The sequence below is a fragment of the Vombatus ursinus genome, unplaced genomic scaffold (assembly GCF_900497805.2).
Source record: "Vombatus ursinus unplaced genomic scaffold, bare-nosed wombat genome assembly UNPS02014841.1, whole genome shotgun sequence".
Lineage (NCBI taxonomy): Eukaryota > Metazoa > Chordata > Mammalia > Diprotodontia > Vombatidae > Vombatus > Vombatus ursinus.
Genome location: NW_020954619.1, coordinates 29,823,824 through 29,840,451, shown reverse-complemented (window position 1 = coordinate 29,840,451; position 16,628 = coordinate 29,823,824).

Sequence of the window (16,628 nt, the reverse complement as noted above, 5' to 3'; positions counted from 1 at the left end):
GGAAAATTTCAGGTGGAGGAACCTTTGAATCTCTTAATTTCAATTCAGGGCAGTAGTCATTCAATAGGTAGTTATTAAATGCTTACTATGGATCAGGTACTATCCTAAACACTGAACAATGTATCTGTCTTCCAAGTTTACACCTGAATCTATAAGACAATCCTGATTGAATTTGAAGTTTGAGGATAGAAGCATTAGGGTAAAAGTGTTTTGTAATGAAGAAAAAAATACTCAATGAGGAGAGTTGATCATTTCAAGCTAAGAACACATATCATTCATGTCATTATATAAGAACGAACTGTTGAGAAATTGGTTGGAATAAAAAGATAGACCCAAAAAATGACACTGATTGCCAAAAAAAAGAAACAGATTGGAAACTATTAAATGTAACATGAGAAAAAGCCAGCAACTACAATTGAATGTTCTGGATGATATGGTTCCTTTGCATTGAAGATAGTCCAGAGGATTCTGAAATTGAAACCAAATTAAGAAACTTATGTGAAGGGGCTAAAATAAGAACTGTCAGTTAGCAAGGACATGACATTATTAAAATATTCCAGGAGGCTGAAAATTTTATAAGGGAAAGTATGTTTTATTTTTCTTTGATATGTTTTTTTTTCCTAATGTAGATTAAGAATCTATTGAAATGAAAACATCACAAAATGATGAGTGAGAGAAGGGAGAAGAAGGGGCATCTCTTTAATGCTCTGAGATTCCATCAGTTTTCAAATGAATTTGAAGACTCTGGATTTGGAGGGAAATAGGTATATTCTCTTTTATCTGAATAGCAAATGATGAGTGCACAATGTTGATGGTTTTGTATCAAGCTTAGGCCAAAAGAACATGTATTTGTATATTAACAGGACATTACAAAGGTTATAAAATGTTGCATCTGTTGATTCAGATTCAACATAAAAAGTATTTTTACAGGATTTATTGTCTGGAATAAACATGAAAAGCACTTTGTAGATATTCAATAGAAATTTTTGGGGTGTTTGTGTGTATGTGTGTGTGTGTGCGCGTGTGTGTGTGTGTGATATGCGTGGTTTAGACTCTAGACCATTGATTTTATTGGTGTAGGTGACACCTGGCATGTAAAGTTCCTCTACCAATTCATGCAAACAATTGTTCTGCAATTTTTATTCTTAGTTCCTGGTGTCACTAAGAGTTTAAATGACTTGCCCAAGGTCACATAGTTAGATTTTGCTCAAGGAAATAGGTCTTAAACCTACTTCTTTCTTATTCATTGCCTCTCTGTCCACTATGCCATGTGTGCTACCTCTCTTATCATATTGCCTTTTTGTAGTAATTATTTTTCTTGGAAACAACTTTCAAATCTATATCTAGTACTTACTACTTTTGATGAGCTTTTGGCTGATAATAATTGCTTATTAAATTTATAAAAAACTAGATGAAAAAAATTTAAACATTTGAAAAACACAAAGCTTCCCAGTCTTCATTCAGAAGATCTTGTGGAACCAGGCCTTCAGATCTATCAGTCTTCCATTAAATTTTACAGATAAGTCAGCTGTATAAGTTAGCTAAGAGCTAAATCTCTGAATGGATCATAAAATAAAATGTATAAAATTTCTTTCTAAGGAACATCTTTTTACCCTTTCTTGCACCTTTACATTATAATTTTCTCCCATGAAAAGTGAATCATCCTGTTGATACTGTAAATTCTTAAAGTGCACTTGGTACTAACCACAGTGACTTCATCTCAGGAAGCATTCAGTTGCTAATCATATTCAAATAAGTAGTGATATAAATTTTTAAAATCATCTAACTATTGATGAAAATGAAGAATTCGCTATGATTATGGCCCTTTACATTCAAACTGCCTCTTAATAAGATTCTTCTGATGAATATTGCCTCACCAAAATATGAAAAGTTTGGAGAAAAATGTTCTTTTGCTACTTTTCTTTGCTTGGTAGTGTTGAATAGCACTAAATAACTGATTTTCAACTAAATGCATTGAAAGAAATGTCACATTCGATTGCATATATCCATGAATATAGATTTGCTGAGGTAGAATCTACTAACCATTCTGTATGCTCATGGTAATATAATGGGAATAGTGTTCCCCCCAAAAAGGAATTAGAAAAAAAAGGACTGAGGAGATTATAAAATAAGTCTAAGCTTTAATTTTTTCCAATTACTTGCATGGTAAATGCATAAGATTGGCATTTTTACAGTTCAAATATCTCCACCTGGAACTTGTCAGTATAATTCTTACAATCTCTTGTGTTTCCAGAGGAAAAAATCTCATCCTGGCTTAATTATCATAATGTCTTGCTTTTTTAGACCTCTATGATAAACTCAACAAGAAAAATGGTAATGATTTGAATTGATAAACCCCCTTTAAGGCATTTGATACGCTTTTTTTCATAACAAATCTGTTGTACTTTTATGCTAAGACTTCTTGTCCATATAAAAATGCATTGTAACATTGTCCTGTATACTGGCTATGGAGGGAATATTAGGAGATTTTTCCTACTTTTTTACTTTCATAAAAATAAAATAAAATACATAGATGCTGCCTTAGAATCTTCTTGAGATCAATCCAATAAAATAACTTCAGCAAATATGGCTTGAGTTATGTTTTTTTTTTCCTTTTTTTTGTCTCGGCTACTTTTTGGTAAGGCAAGGAAAAGGGTCTTAGTCTAAGTTATAAAATCATAGGCTCATTGGATATTAAGGTTTAAAAGAAACTTAAAGGTTATATAGTAATCGACACTCCCTTTGTTTATTTTAAAGATGAGGAAACTAAGATCCTGAGATGTGGAATGTCTTGCCCAAATGTATATAAGTATTTCAGGATGTCCTTATTGTATTGTTATTATTTGGCTTAATTCCATTTGAGTTCCTAATTTTTTTTTATTGTTGCTACTTTTAAGTTACTGTAGATGCAAATTTTAAGTTAATGTAGATACTATAGGAACTGGAGTTCCTAAAATGGGGTTATACCATAGTAGTTTTTCTATCAGAATTAGCTGATGTGGTTTGTTTGCTCCTTGTTTTTTGACTTACAATAGATAAATATACAATAGAATATTTCTGTTGACATGGAAATGACTCTAAAAAACTTCACACCATGCATTTTCACTCTCAATGTTTGAAATTAAAAAAAAAAGAAATTGAATAAGTCCTCTGCCTGGAAAGATGACTAGATCTTGTACTACCCAGATACAGACTAAAGAGGTTTATGTCGACCTACTTCCTGGGATTGTTATGAAGTGAGTTTTTGTTTCTATCTTGAGACATACAATATAAAGTGAACTGAAGAAAAGTCTCCTGTATGCCTGATATTCTTTTGGGTTCAAAGATATATTTAAATCCTATACTGCCTCTTATTCATCTAAGACTAAAATATTTAAATGTAAGATTTTTGGGTAGGCTGACATAATATAATAAAAAACCCAACAGAATGAAACATAACGATCAGTGACTCTTATCAAATGGTGTTTGATGATCTTTGTTTTTCACATGACATAACATAGAGTTGTATTATATTCATAGGGTTGACAGCAAGATGACTTAGATTTAGACTATTTCAGTATTTACAACAGTCTTCACAATTCAATTTAAAAATTACTAATTGCCTGCTATGGTAAAGAGACTGTGAAAGCCAATGGAGATCTACAAAAGTGAAAATAATAGCCCCTAATCTGAAGAAGCTTATAGTCTACTAGTAAAGATATTTCATGTTCACAAGTAAGTATACAAATGTGATAGAAGAGAAAGGAGAGTTCCAGAGAAAGGAAGCAGGACCTGAAGGGGGAGAGAACATTTTCAGCTAAAGACATTCAGGAATGTCTTCATAGAAAAGGTGGCAAATAGGACTAGGCCTTAAAGGAAGTAAATGATCTCTATAGGCAGAGATGATGAATGAGAACATTCTAAGGATGAAGAATGTCCTGCACTAATCAATGATGTTGGGTTATAATCAGTAGCCTAGTTAGGCATGAATGTTGAATTTTTGTAGGAAATAATATAAAATAAGTTTGGAGCAGTAGGCTATATAGTCAACTGGTAGCCAGCTCTATGTGTGATGGCAAAGCATTTTTTTTCTAATAGGCAGTTGGGAGACACTGATTAATTTTAAGCAGCAACTACAACATAGGAGTCAAATCAAATTGTGTGGTATTCATAATAGGATTTAAATCTGCAAGAGATCTTAGAGATAATTTGGTACCAACTGCAAATTTTACAGATGAGTAAACTGAAAAGTTAAATAATAAACCCAAGACATACAAGTTTAAATAGCAGATCCAGGATTCAAATCCTAGCGTTCTGACCCTGAATACATTGCTGTTGCCATTATTCTACATTTTTCACAAAGCCCAATGAAAATGTTGTTGAAGACAATATGTATTCTTCCAGATTAAAACAATCCCTATTAAAGTTAGAGTGGAGGCCCATGGGCCCACAGCTTCCATTGATTTGTTAAGACAAATGACAGAAAGAATGAAAATACAGGTTTAGCATCAAGGATTTAGCCAAAAGGAGCAGAAAAGTGTTCTGATCATATCATTGGGCAAGGTAAGAATCAGAAGCATGGATAAAGATCAGAAGTGCTCTGCTAGCAGAGCAAATTATTGAAGTTTTGGGTTATGAAGTCCAAAGTCTGTAAGCAAAATATCAGGACAAAGGGGAAGATAAGGTGACTGCAGGAGACCTACAGGAATAGGAGTTTTTTGACTATTTCTTGCCTGATGGCTTCTTTCTCTTTATTTCTTTAAGGGCTCATACTTTTTAATTAGGATTTTAGAGACAGAAAGCATCAATAGTTGATTGAAGATATAGCAGACACTAGATAACCTATACATTCTGCATTTCATTCAAATTTGATTTTTTTTCTCATGAAATCTTACAATGCTCTATTGTGACTCTGCTTTTCAGGACTCCAAATGCAGTCCAAGGTATTTTGATGTCTTGATCATTGGATCAAAAGAAGATGAATTCAAAGAAAGGTAGGATGTGAAATGCTCATCAATAAACAAGCATTCATTAAGTGTCTTCTGTGTCTAGACACTGTGCTAGACACTAAGATGCAAAAATAAAATCAGAGCAATAAGTTCAAGAAAGTTACATTCTACTGGGAAGGTGTATATAATTGTTCAAAAATAAGTAAATACATGGCATATTAAAAAAATAAATACACAGTGATTTAAGAGTGATACTAACAATTAGAGAAATTAAGAGATCTCCTGAAGGAGATGGCAGCACAGGAAGTAACCTGTAGAACCATGATTTGAACCCAGATTTTCTGATTTTATGCCTCTGTGGAACAATGTTCTTTCCTTTTAACTACATAGGATCTCAGATTAGCCCAAGTCCTGACGTGCTTTTTTTTGGGGGGGTGAGGTAGGGGTTGTGGGTGGGGTTTGGATTGGAGAGGAGAGGTACAACCAAGAAATCCCCTGAGAATATGAAATCATCCTCAAGGTTACTAATGTGTTATTTTTCCACAAATTCTTTTATGTGAAAATGATCTTATTTTGCCAAAGGTCATCGTCATGTCACCTTCAATACATTACATGAGGAAATTGACTAATTACTCTCATGAAAGAATTGCCTAGAAAATATAGTAGTTTCAAATTGATTTTTATACTGAAAAGACTCCAAAGAACTTAGTATATTTCAGGTTACTTGATAAAGTCATCTAAAACTACCCATTTTTTCCAAAGAAATTGAAGGAAAAAAAGACTTATTCAGCAATACATATTCATTCTGTAGGACAATTGTAGAGGAAAAATAACAGAGAAACACAGAATATCTAAGACAGAAGGGGTCTCAATTGTGGTTTAGCCCAAACTAAGTAAAAGAAAAAATACAGTTTTTAAGCCTTTGCTTAAAGAACTTATGTGGAGAGAACCTCAACATTGCAAGAGGTAAACTACTACATTTTTAGAAAACTCTGTTTCATAAAGTTTTTTTTTAATATCAAGTCAAAATTTGTCTCTGTCATATCAACACAAATCTTGCCCTTTGATGCCAAGTCAAAACAAACAAATAACACTTTTTTGTCTTGGCATCCCTTTAAAATGTGAAGACAGTTTCTTTTTGTTTGCTTATTTGTTCTGTTTTATCTTGGTGGTGATAGTGGGATGAAATCTGGTCCTGTGATATTGTCAGCATAAGGAGCTCCTATGTGGATATTCTACCAATACGAAACAATAATTTTCTGTTACCTGGAGAACTGAGAGATTAAATGCCTTGCCAATGATCATACAATCAGTTAATGAAACAAAATGACCATTAAGACTGCTAATTTTATCACATTACATTATATCCAATGTTCTAATATGGAAATACATTTTTACCTCTTCATCCTGTCATACAATGATTTTGTTAACAATCCCTCCTAGGTTTCGGCCATTCACTAATATGATTTGCATGCCATCTACGACTTCGTTAAAGTAATTGTCAACAATGTTAAACAGCACATGTTCAAGGAAAGATTCCTGGAGCACTCTGTTAAAAATTCCTTCTAACTTCAAGAACTTTTGACTATGTCAAGTTTTTTCTCAAAATGTCACCTTGTTTCTAAGTGTGTATATTTGCATATATATGACTATATACACATACACAATGCATATGTATTTCCACATATACATGTACAGATACATATATTCATGCATATATGCATATTTATATGTATGTATATATGTAAACTCATGCAGCTACAATCAAATCTGTCAATTATTTGCAATATAAAAATTGGGCCTGCCATGGAAACAGGTGTATTGCTTGTGTGTTTGCTCATACCTAATGTTGTTGTTCAGTAATATTTCACCTGTGTCCAACTCTTTGTAATCCCATCTGGGGTTTCCTTGGCAAAAACATTGGAGTGGTTTGCCATTCCCTTCTCCAGCTCATTTTACAGATGAGGAAACTGAGGCAAACAGGGTTAAGTGACTTGCCCAGGGTCACACATCTATTAAGGCTCTGAGGACAAATTTGAACTCAGGAAGATGAGTCTTCCTGATTCCATTCTTGGCACTCTGACCACTGTGTGACTATAACCAATAGGACATAGGAATTTCTTATCTTAAGAATTAAAGATAGTAATAATAATAGCAGTAGTAGCAACAACCATAACATAAGAGTAGCTATCAGTTATATAATTCCTTATAAATTACTTAATAAATACTATTTCATTTTATCTTCACAACAATCCTGGGAGGTAGATGCTATTATGAGGAAATTAGGCAGAGACTAAGAATCTGCCCAGAGTCAAACAGCTAGTAAATTTCTGAGTCCATTTTTGAACTTACGTTTTCTTGACTCCATGGATATGGCACATTCAAACCTTCCAGTTGACTTCCTTTAATCTCCATGATTTAGCTCAGGAAATTGGCACATTCAAAGAAATTCGGTAGACTATAAAATTGAACATAACAATGAATCTGGAGGAGTGTGACAAGAAACTCGATGGAATGAGAATGTAACACCTTGAGCAAACCACTTGCACATCCTGTTCTTGAGCTGTATTTAGAAAAAGGCAAATAGGATTGTTTCAGGGCACCAGCATTTAGGGAGCATCTTTCCACCAATCATTGTCCCTATACCCTGGGTGGGGTATCTATACTTCTTTTCTTGCCTCTGGCCAATACCCTGAGTCCTTTTACTGCAGTTCAATCTTATAAACCAATTAATATGACATGTGCCTCTCCATTTTCCTATAGCATTTAGGGGTCAGTCGTTGATTGTTCCAACTAAGGATTTAATACAGACTTTCTGAGGGATAGGCACTCCTGCCTTCCGGTATGACCAGACTAGAATAAGGATGTTGAATGTTCAGGGTACCTATATCATGTTTTTTTGTGGTGGGACTACCTTGACATCTCTCCTATTCCTTAAAGAAGTCTGGTGTTCTCTTAATTGCAGCAAGTCTTTGGTCTCAATATTTTGTGTTCACATTTTCTACTGAATTTGTCCCAGACAGAAATTCTTAGTGAAAGCTCTGCTACCTCCCTCAGTATCTTCATCTGCAAGATAACAAGATGGAACAGGTGATTTCTAAGGCCACTTTGAGGTTTAGCATTCTATGCTTCTACAACTATACAAACATGTAACCATACTCATCTAAGGAGATACATTTTGGATGAGATTCTGTAATTTCTGATGTTTACCAAGATTGGTCAAGGAAAGAATGAAGTGTTTTAAAAGAATGGCCTCAAGCTACTTATGTTTTAAATGGGAAAGAGACCACACAGCATGGTTCCAAGCCCTGATTTTATTACAAGTCAGAAAATCATAGAGACAGTGCATGCTAATAAAAATCTAATGATCACAGACAGGCATGTTTTTATTACAAGGCTCAATGTAGAACTATGTGGTCATAAGTCTTATGATGCAATAATTTTTTTATTATAAGATCATATAAATATTGTGCAATAACCTTTTTTTCTATCCTGGAGGTATTTTTGGTATGTTGTGTTAAAAGAATTTAGCCGTTCTTTCAGAGCTGCACATTTTGTAAGCTACCCAGGGCAAACTTTTTATTGTTACAAACACACTGGCACTTTTTAATAGCCCTCTTACATTTTCTTCATGAGAAATTTAACTTAAACTTTCCAAAAGGAGGGATTTTTTGCAAAATCATATAAATTATCCATAAAGTAATGAGAAAAACATATATTTTACAGCCCTGCACTTACATTAATAAATATCCAGATATCCTTTCAAAGGCATCATAAATGATATGAAATATTAATGTGAAATTGAAATCTTAGATCATAAATACAACTTACGTTAATTTCCTGTGCTAGTAGAGAAGATTGAGAATATTGATTCTGTGGAATCAACCTAAAGCATAAGATGAAATATTGTTTTCACCTCAATTATTTCAAGACTCAAAACAATAATCCTTTAACAAACAAAGTGTAACTAAATAGGCAATATATTAAAATGAACAAATGAGGGCTCATTTCTTTTTGAAAAAATGCAAATATCTGCATTCAAAGAAACTGAATCCATTTTGTCTGAAAGCATGTTTGGACAAGGAGTTTTTATGTGTTTTGGTGATAGGCAACATAAAATCAGCTCAAAATGTAATCCAATTGCATTGGGTGAAACACCATAAAATTGGCTGCTTCATAACATGAAAATAATTGGGTCCTCTGTACCATATGATCATCAATATTTTGGATGTGAATTTCCATTGGCACTTAAAATCTGGTTGTTTATGTAACACCAGCCAACTTGAACAAGGCTATTTAAAACTGTTATATAAGCTTTTTTAAAAATACACTATTATGAACTAGAGAGAAAAAGTATTTCTATATTCAGGTAATCTGGGATGTGAATAGATTTTCTGATAACCATGTATAAACCATGTTTAAAGGAGAGCCTTGTCTAGGGACTAGTCTGTAGAATAGGGACTCCCTATTCTGTAGAAACTTCATCACCTAAATATTTTTTTCTCTGAAGGATTTCTTCTTATTCCTTTGCTAAGTGTGTGAAACAAAAAGCAAGAATGTAAATAATGTGAATGAAAATTATCATAAGTAGAATAATAAATAGATAAATCTCACCTGAATGGAATAGAATATTGTTTTTCCAAGCATGGTCCATGTAAAATACCTGTCCAATGCAGCCACATATATCAGATAAAATGTAAGCATCTGGCACTACTGCAGACCATGCTAGACACTGCATTTCTCAACAAGAGCTATGTCCAGACTCCAAAGGGATTGCATCTGATTTCAGCTTTTATGTTAGAGCTGCTTAACCTGGGGTTTGTGAATTTGATTTTCTAAGTTATTTTAATAACTGTTTCAATATAATTGGTTTCCTTTGTAATCTGATGCATTTATGTAATGCATATAAAATTATTCTGAGAAAAAGATCCACAGATTTTATCAGATTGTTAAAGGGGTCTATGAAACAAAAACATTTATGAACCCCTCCTCTATGTGGAGAGGTTCCCTACATCATTACATCAAGGACCTTTGATTTCACCTTCCCCATCACAGACCACAACACATCCTTTAAATTTCAAGTTTTAGGGAGGGTCAGAGAGGTTAAGTGATTTGCTCATGTTCATACAAAATAGTGTCAGAGGCAGAATTTGAACAGATAATTTTTTACTCTGTGTTTAGCACTGTATCCATTAAGCAACACTTCTCCTTTAAGTAAGGAGATGTACCAGTATAAAATATGGAACCTACGTGGTGATTAGCCTGTAGATATCATATATAGAGCAGACGTGAAACCACCTTGAGCTGTCAAAGTATGCAGGAGAACTTTTCTCTTGCTTCTTTCTCTAGAGTTTCTTCTGAGAACCTGTACCTTACCTCACCCCCATTCAAGGTTAGATTTGATAAAGCAGCTTCATTTGGCAAATGCTATTCATTTGCTTCTCTGAAACCTTCAAGGCTGGTATCAATTCAGCTGTATTATTCTTGCTGCCTGTTAGGCTGTATCCAATTTTCTTTTAGGCTGCAGTGTTCTCCAAAATGGACTGAGAAAATTGGACACAGCCTTAACGGCCCAAGAGAACAATGTCCTTATAATCATTTGCTGTTTAGGGGCTGATGCCACAGGTGTTGAACATTGCTAATTAAGCCAAACATGCTTAGTTTTTATACCATAGCATTATTGTTCATGTAAAATGATATGGCATAAACATTTTGCTGATGAGCTCATTTCCTTAGGCTTGGCACCTCAGAATAGCAGAATGGCATCATGTTTGTTTTTTGATGATAAAGGATGTTCCTCACAGCCTACTCCTCCCATTTTTCTATTTAGTTTCATCGTTTTTTTTTCCTTTGAGTTTTGATCCATTCCCCTCCAGACTGTTGTTAGGATGCTTTTGAGCAGCCCCTAGCCCATTTGTTATGCTTTCCTCATCGTTTATCCCCACTTACCAATTCAGTCTGAAAGTCTTATCTTCTGAAGGGCTACAGAAGTGTTTCTTTCCCCAATATCCCTTATAGCTATAGCTTCCTATGACAATTTCTCCCTTTTGTTATGTCCTCTTTCTAGGGCTGGATATGGCGCAGCTTCTTTGTATCACTCCTTTATACCAGGGATGAAAAAAAAAGAGTTGGTAAAAATAAATATGCTTTCCTACTGTAAAGTAAAAATGGCATAATGGAAGAAATAGGAGAATAAAATAAGGTTGTCTATATTTCCCTCTGATTTTTACCTTCTCCAAATTTGGCATGACTATATCATTTTTCACCAAATTCAAACTTCACCTTGATCATCTCCTTTTGGTTTTGTTTTTCATTTCTTAAAGTAATGCCTTTATATAGAGATAATATAAAAATAAAAGTACCTCTGAGAAACTTTCATAACACCTTTTCACTTATAAAAGGGCATCCTGTCAGAAGCCAATTTAAAAGATGGACATTTGGAGGAGGGGACAGCTCACCTGACAGGCATGATGGATCTTCCTATCTTCCTATCTACCATTGAGACCTAGAGAATTAAGGGAACAAAGAAGGTTATTAGATGAACCAAAGTGAAATCAAGAGAGTTAAGGAGAGTTGGAGGACATTTTTAAAGAGCTACTGAAGGACTGTGGTGCTAGTGGCAGAAGGGGACAAGTGGGTAACCATTAAAAGGGAACTGAATCATGTGAATAGAAAGGAAGATAATTTTTAAGTATAATTCTCAGTTAATAGGAAAATAAAGAATTGAATAACAGAATTGATTAGAATATTGCAATCATAACAGCAATGACTACATAGTCATCAAATAAGACTTTAACTTAAGAATGAAAAATCAGAATGATTTGGCAGAAGACAGAGATTCATTGGGAAAATCTATGGTTTAGAGAAGAAAAAAAGAAAAAGAAAACATCAAGGGCCTTTTTTCTCAAGTAAGACAATATTTACCATGGATTAAAAATTTGAAAAGGCAAAAGAGAATAGATGCAGAAATCCATGAAAATCTGTTTTATTTAAGAGACTTTTAAGACTGATGAGAAATCCATTTTTAATATTGTTCTTACTATAAAACTTTGTAGTATAATGGTTATTTTTAAAATTGAATGTATCATGAATATGTGCATGTAGACGTGTGGAGACATATGCAGTATACTATATTTTAAGTTTTAGTCACACTTTTGGGACACCTTGTATAAGTAACAATTGCTAATAATGACAATAGCTGGCATTCATATAGAGGCACTTTGAGAAGCACTTTGCATAAGTTAACTCCTTTGTTCTCACTAAAATCTTATAAGGTAGATGCTATTACTTTCATTTTACAAAGGAAGAAACTAAGGCACAGAAAGGTTAATTTGTGTGTAAGTGTATATATAAATATATATATATATACACATACACATATATGTGTGTGTGTGTGTATATGTGTGTGTGTGTACTAATATAACTGTTTCCATAATGTACATAGTTCCATTAGGAGACAAGAGCTGGCCTTATCTATTGGTGACAACCTTGCAAAGGTCCTCTTTCTATTTCTGACAGAGAGATACTGACCTGGATCTGTGCTGCCTGCTCAGTGATAACAAGATCAGTTGTCTTCCATCCTTTATAGTACCTCACCCTCCCCAAGGCCTAATACAATCTGGCAACACCCTCTTTTGGAGAGCAATTATAGCACACAGTATAGCTTACCCAGTGCTCTGAGGAGTCAGTGAACCATTTGAGATAGAGAAACCTCCTTGCACAAAGCAGTAGGTGGGAGAAGTTCATTAAGAGAAGGAACAAAATAGGAGTGCTCAGAAATTGTGTTCCTCATTTCCCATTTGAGTTCCTTATTTGAAATCCAATTGAAATCTCAAAATTAGAGGCCTCTGAGGATGTCAGAAATGTTGTTCCTAAGCAGTCACTTGGAAAATTTCTTGAATTAGAGGTAGTTGATATTAGGTACATGTCTACTAATCTTTCCAAACATAAAAGCCAAATCTAATTTGAAGTAGTTGATACATTGAGCCTTAATAAGACAGTCAATATTTACTAGGGGCTTGGGATATTACTAGTAGACTAGCTCTACATGGAGACAGAGTCCACCATTACCACTGGAGTAAAGACAAATTACACTGAGGTATGGATTTCAGGGCCTTTTTGGTTACTCCTATCTAAACCAAAGCTAATATGACTGCTCCCTCCTCCCCACCCCCTTACCTCCTGCCTTTGGAAAGCCTATATCAGCAGCAAGTATGGATGCAGAAACAAGAGCCAAAATAGAAGTCTTTAGAAAATCAGAGACAAAGATCATTATACTTCTCTCATCCTGCTTTTCTTAGATGCACATAGGCATCACCCTATTACTTTTATGATCCATAAAGTTGGGGAAAACTCATCTTGCTTCCTCCTAACCACACATGCACACTCAGTCTTAACATTACCAAGTACAATTTGTGCTCATTCTTATACCCCAGGTTTCTAACTTGCAGGATTCTAACTTGCCCTATGTATCTTAGTTGAAGCTAAAATTTTCCTTAATTTTTATGCTTTTTTAAGTATAGAGACCATCTTATTCTGAGATAACCAGCAATGAATTTATGAATTCCTAGAATTTGCTGTATTTTCTATCAATCAAGTGTTATGGAAGGAATGAAAAAGTAAATATTACCTCTTCCTTTAAGCCATATATATGTGTAAGTGTATGTATGTATAAATATATGTATATATGTATATATACACATGTATGTGCCTGTATGTATATGTAACATATACATATATGTATGTGTGCATATATAGTTCTTGCTCAGGCTTACCTCACTTACCCTACACACTCAGTCAGTTTATGGTTTCTTGGCCACCATAATAGCTGCCTGCTTAGACTATGATTTAAAGAGTAGGAGGGGGCCTTTTGTCCAAGCCTGATGACTTTGAAGTAAATGTTGTTTTCTCTAGAGTTTCCTATATTAAAATTAGCACATTGTGATACTATTAAATAATTTGCTGTGTTGAATTAGGTTATCAAATTTCTTTCACAGGATGTTAGAATCTTAGAGTTGGAACCTACTTCAGAGACTATATAGTCCCTAAAATAATGAAAACTATGCATCACATTGAACAGATCCCTGGACTTGAAGTCGAGACCTGAATTTGAATCCTTGTATAGACACTGTATGACTCTGAACAAGTCATTTAACCTCTCTTAGCCTCAAAGTCCTTATCTGTAAAATAAGTAGTTTTAACTCCATGTTCTCCAAGATCCCTTCCAATTCTAAATCTATGTTCCTATAAGTATTAATAGACATTCTACTAGTTACTTTTATTGAAAAAAAATCCTTCCCACAATGTATCTAAAAAGTTATCCAGACTTACCTGAAGACATCTAGCAAGAGGGAATCTAGTTCCTCTCAAGGCTACCCATTCCACTTTTGAATAGCTTTAATTATTGGTTAGGCTTTCTTTGCACTGAAATTCAAAGTCTAGAAAGAGGCTTGTTGGGAGCCAAATTAAAAAGGAAGGGATTTGCAATATGGAATTGAAGAAGAGGGTGACACAGCATCAGTTTCACCTAAGGTGTTTCCTTCCTTTACTTTTCTGTTTTCCAGCAATTTTTGGGAGAGCAAAAGGAATTTTAAGTTTGAGAAATCCAGAGGATTTCTTATCTTGGCTATTTGTTGAAATGAAAGCCTATTATTATTATTTAGTATAGAGGCAAAGTTTGACAATCAATAATTCGATGAGAATTACAAAGAAATTATGATTCTTCATTAAGTAAACAATTAAGACAAATATATTGCCCTTGATAAGCAGGACATGGAGGTTAAAAACATAGACTTAGTACCTACTATTGCCACTTAATTGGTTGACATATATATATTCCAACAGAATCCAGTGCTTGGTACAGTGCCTTCAGTGCTTATCACAGTGCCTGGCACTTAGTAGGCACTCAATGAATGTCTATTGATTGATTGATAAATAATGGCCTCTTGTAGAAAGGACTCTCTTTTTATAAAACAAAGGTATATATTACTGCATAAGCTTAGGAAGTATAGGCTTTCTTAAATAACAACGCCCCCTTGTAGAGCAGAGAGAACAATGAAGGCGTTTTTTCCCCTTTGTCTGATGATGGCATGAATGTGTGCGTAAAGGTTTTGAATTTCTTAAATAGTGAATACTTGTTAAGCCTCTGGCATTAAGCTAAAAGAGAAATAGCAGAGACTGTTATGCATCTTGTAGGACAGAGACAGTATCTCAGTTGATGACTCCAGATGAAACCAGAGAGTGGAATCAGTGAAACACTTTATGACCTCATGCCCTGTGGAGCCAAGCCTAGCATTGAATAGCAGTAACCATGGCACCATTTGGAGAAGTACCAGGCACAAACTGCATGAGACCAAGAAGGAACAATGGCAGATGGAGACTATATTCCAGGCACACACACCTGGAAGTAACTAGATACTAGGCAAAGACAGCATGCTATACAAGGCCAGCAGGGAGAACTTACTGATAGTCATATTACCCAGAAGGTCAAAAACAGAGAGTTTCATATTCACCAAAATATTAAGAGAGGTATTCCTTATAGTACAGGCAGCTACACGATACAGTGGATGGAATGTCTGGTCTGGTATCAGGAAGATTCATCTTCCTGAGTTCAAATGCGGTTTTAGACACTACCTGTGTGACCCTGGGCAAGTCATTTAACTCTGCCTCAGTTCCTCATCTTTAAAATGAGCTGGAGAAAGAATTGTCAAACCCCTCCAGCATATTTGCCAAGCAAACCCCATACATAGAGTCAGATGTGATAGAAATGACTGAACAACAGAAACTCTTTAAAGTGGCAAAGAGTTCAACATTAAATAAGTAATCATCGATTGGGAATTATTAAACAAATAGTGGCACGTGATTTTAATATAATATTACTGCATCACTATTAATATGATGTATAGAATAAGGAGATTTATATGAACTGGTGCAAAATGAAGTAAGAAGGACCTGTAAAACATAAGCACATAGACGGCAACAATGTGAGTTGAAATAACAGCATCCAATTAAAAGACAATGAATTCCGAAAAAAAAAAATTAGAAATAGTTCACCTGGGCCTGGTTATATGAAGTCATCAAAGCAGTGAGTGATTTTATTTATTATTTCTGTAACGAATTTGTGTTTTGGCTCTCTACTAGCCATTTTTCATCCCTCCTTCAATCCCAAAATTAATTCACCCTGATTGAGAAAATAGAAGCCAACTAAGATTAAGAAGTTCTACCTTGTCTATTTTTAATCCACTCATCAACTCTAAACAACATTTTTTCCCTTCTTGATTTTATATTTGCCTTAATATGACTAAACATTCCTCCTTCTCATGCTTAGCTCATCTTGCAAGTCTTCGTTCACTCTGAGTTCAAGAAATCCCAACATTATAACATTATTCTTAAAAGAGAGATCCTTGCTTTTGTATCCATCTTCTATTGCTTGACGAAGCTTCTATCATCTACATGCCTATTTGACATCTGAAATAGTTGGTGAGACCTACAAAGCTGCTTAAGTATCTCCAGCAGGGAGTCATCAAACATTACTTCTAATTCTTTTGTCATTACTGTAAAATCTTTCACCTGTCATTATCTGAGCAGCCATACATCAGAAGCATCAGCTTCTGCCTATCTTGGGGACCCTCATGACTATTACTTAATTTGAAGTATTTGGTGATCCTTCTACTCTTCCTCCATTTTATCACACCTGTCCAC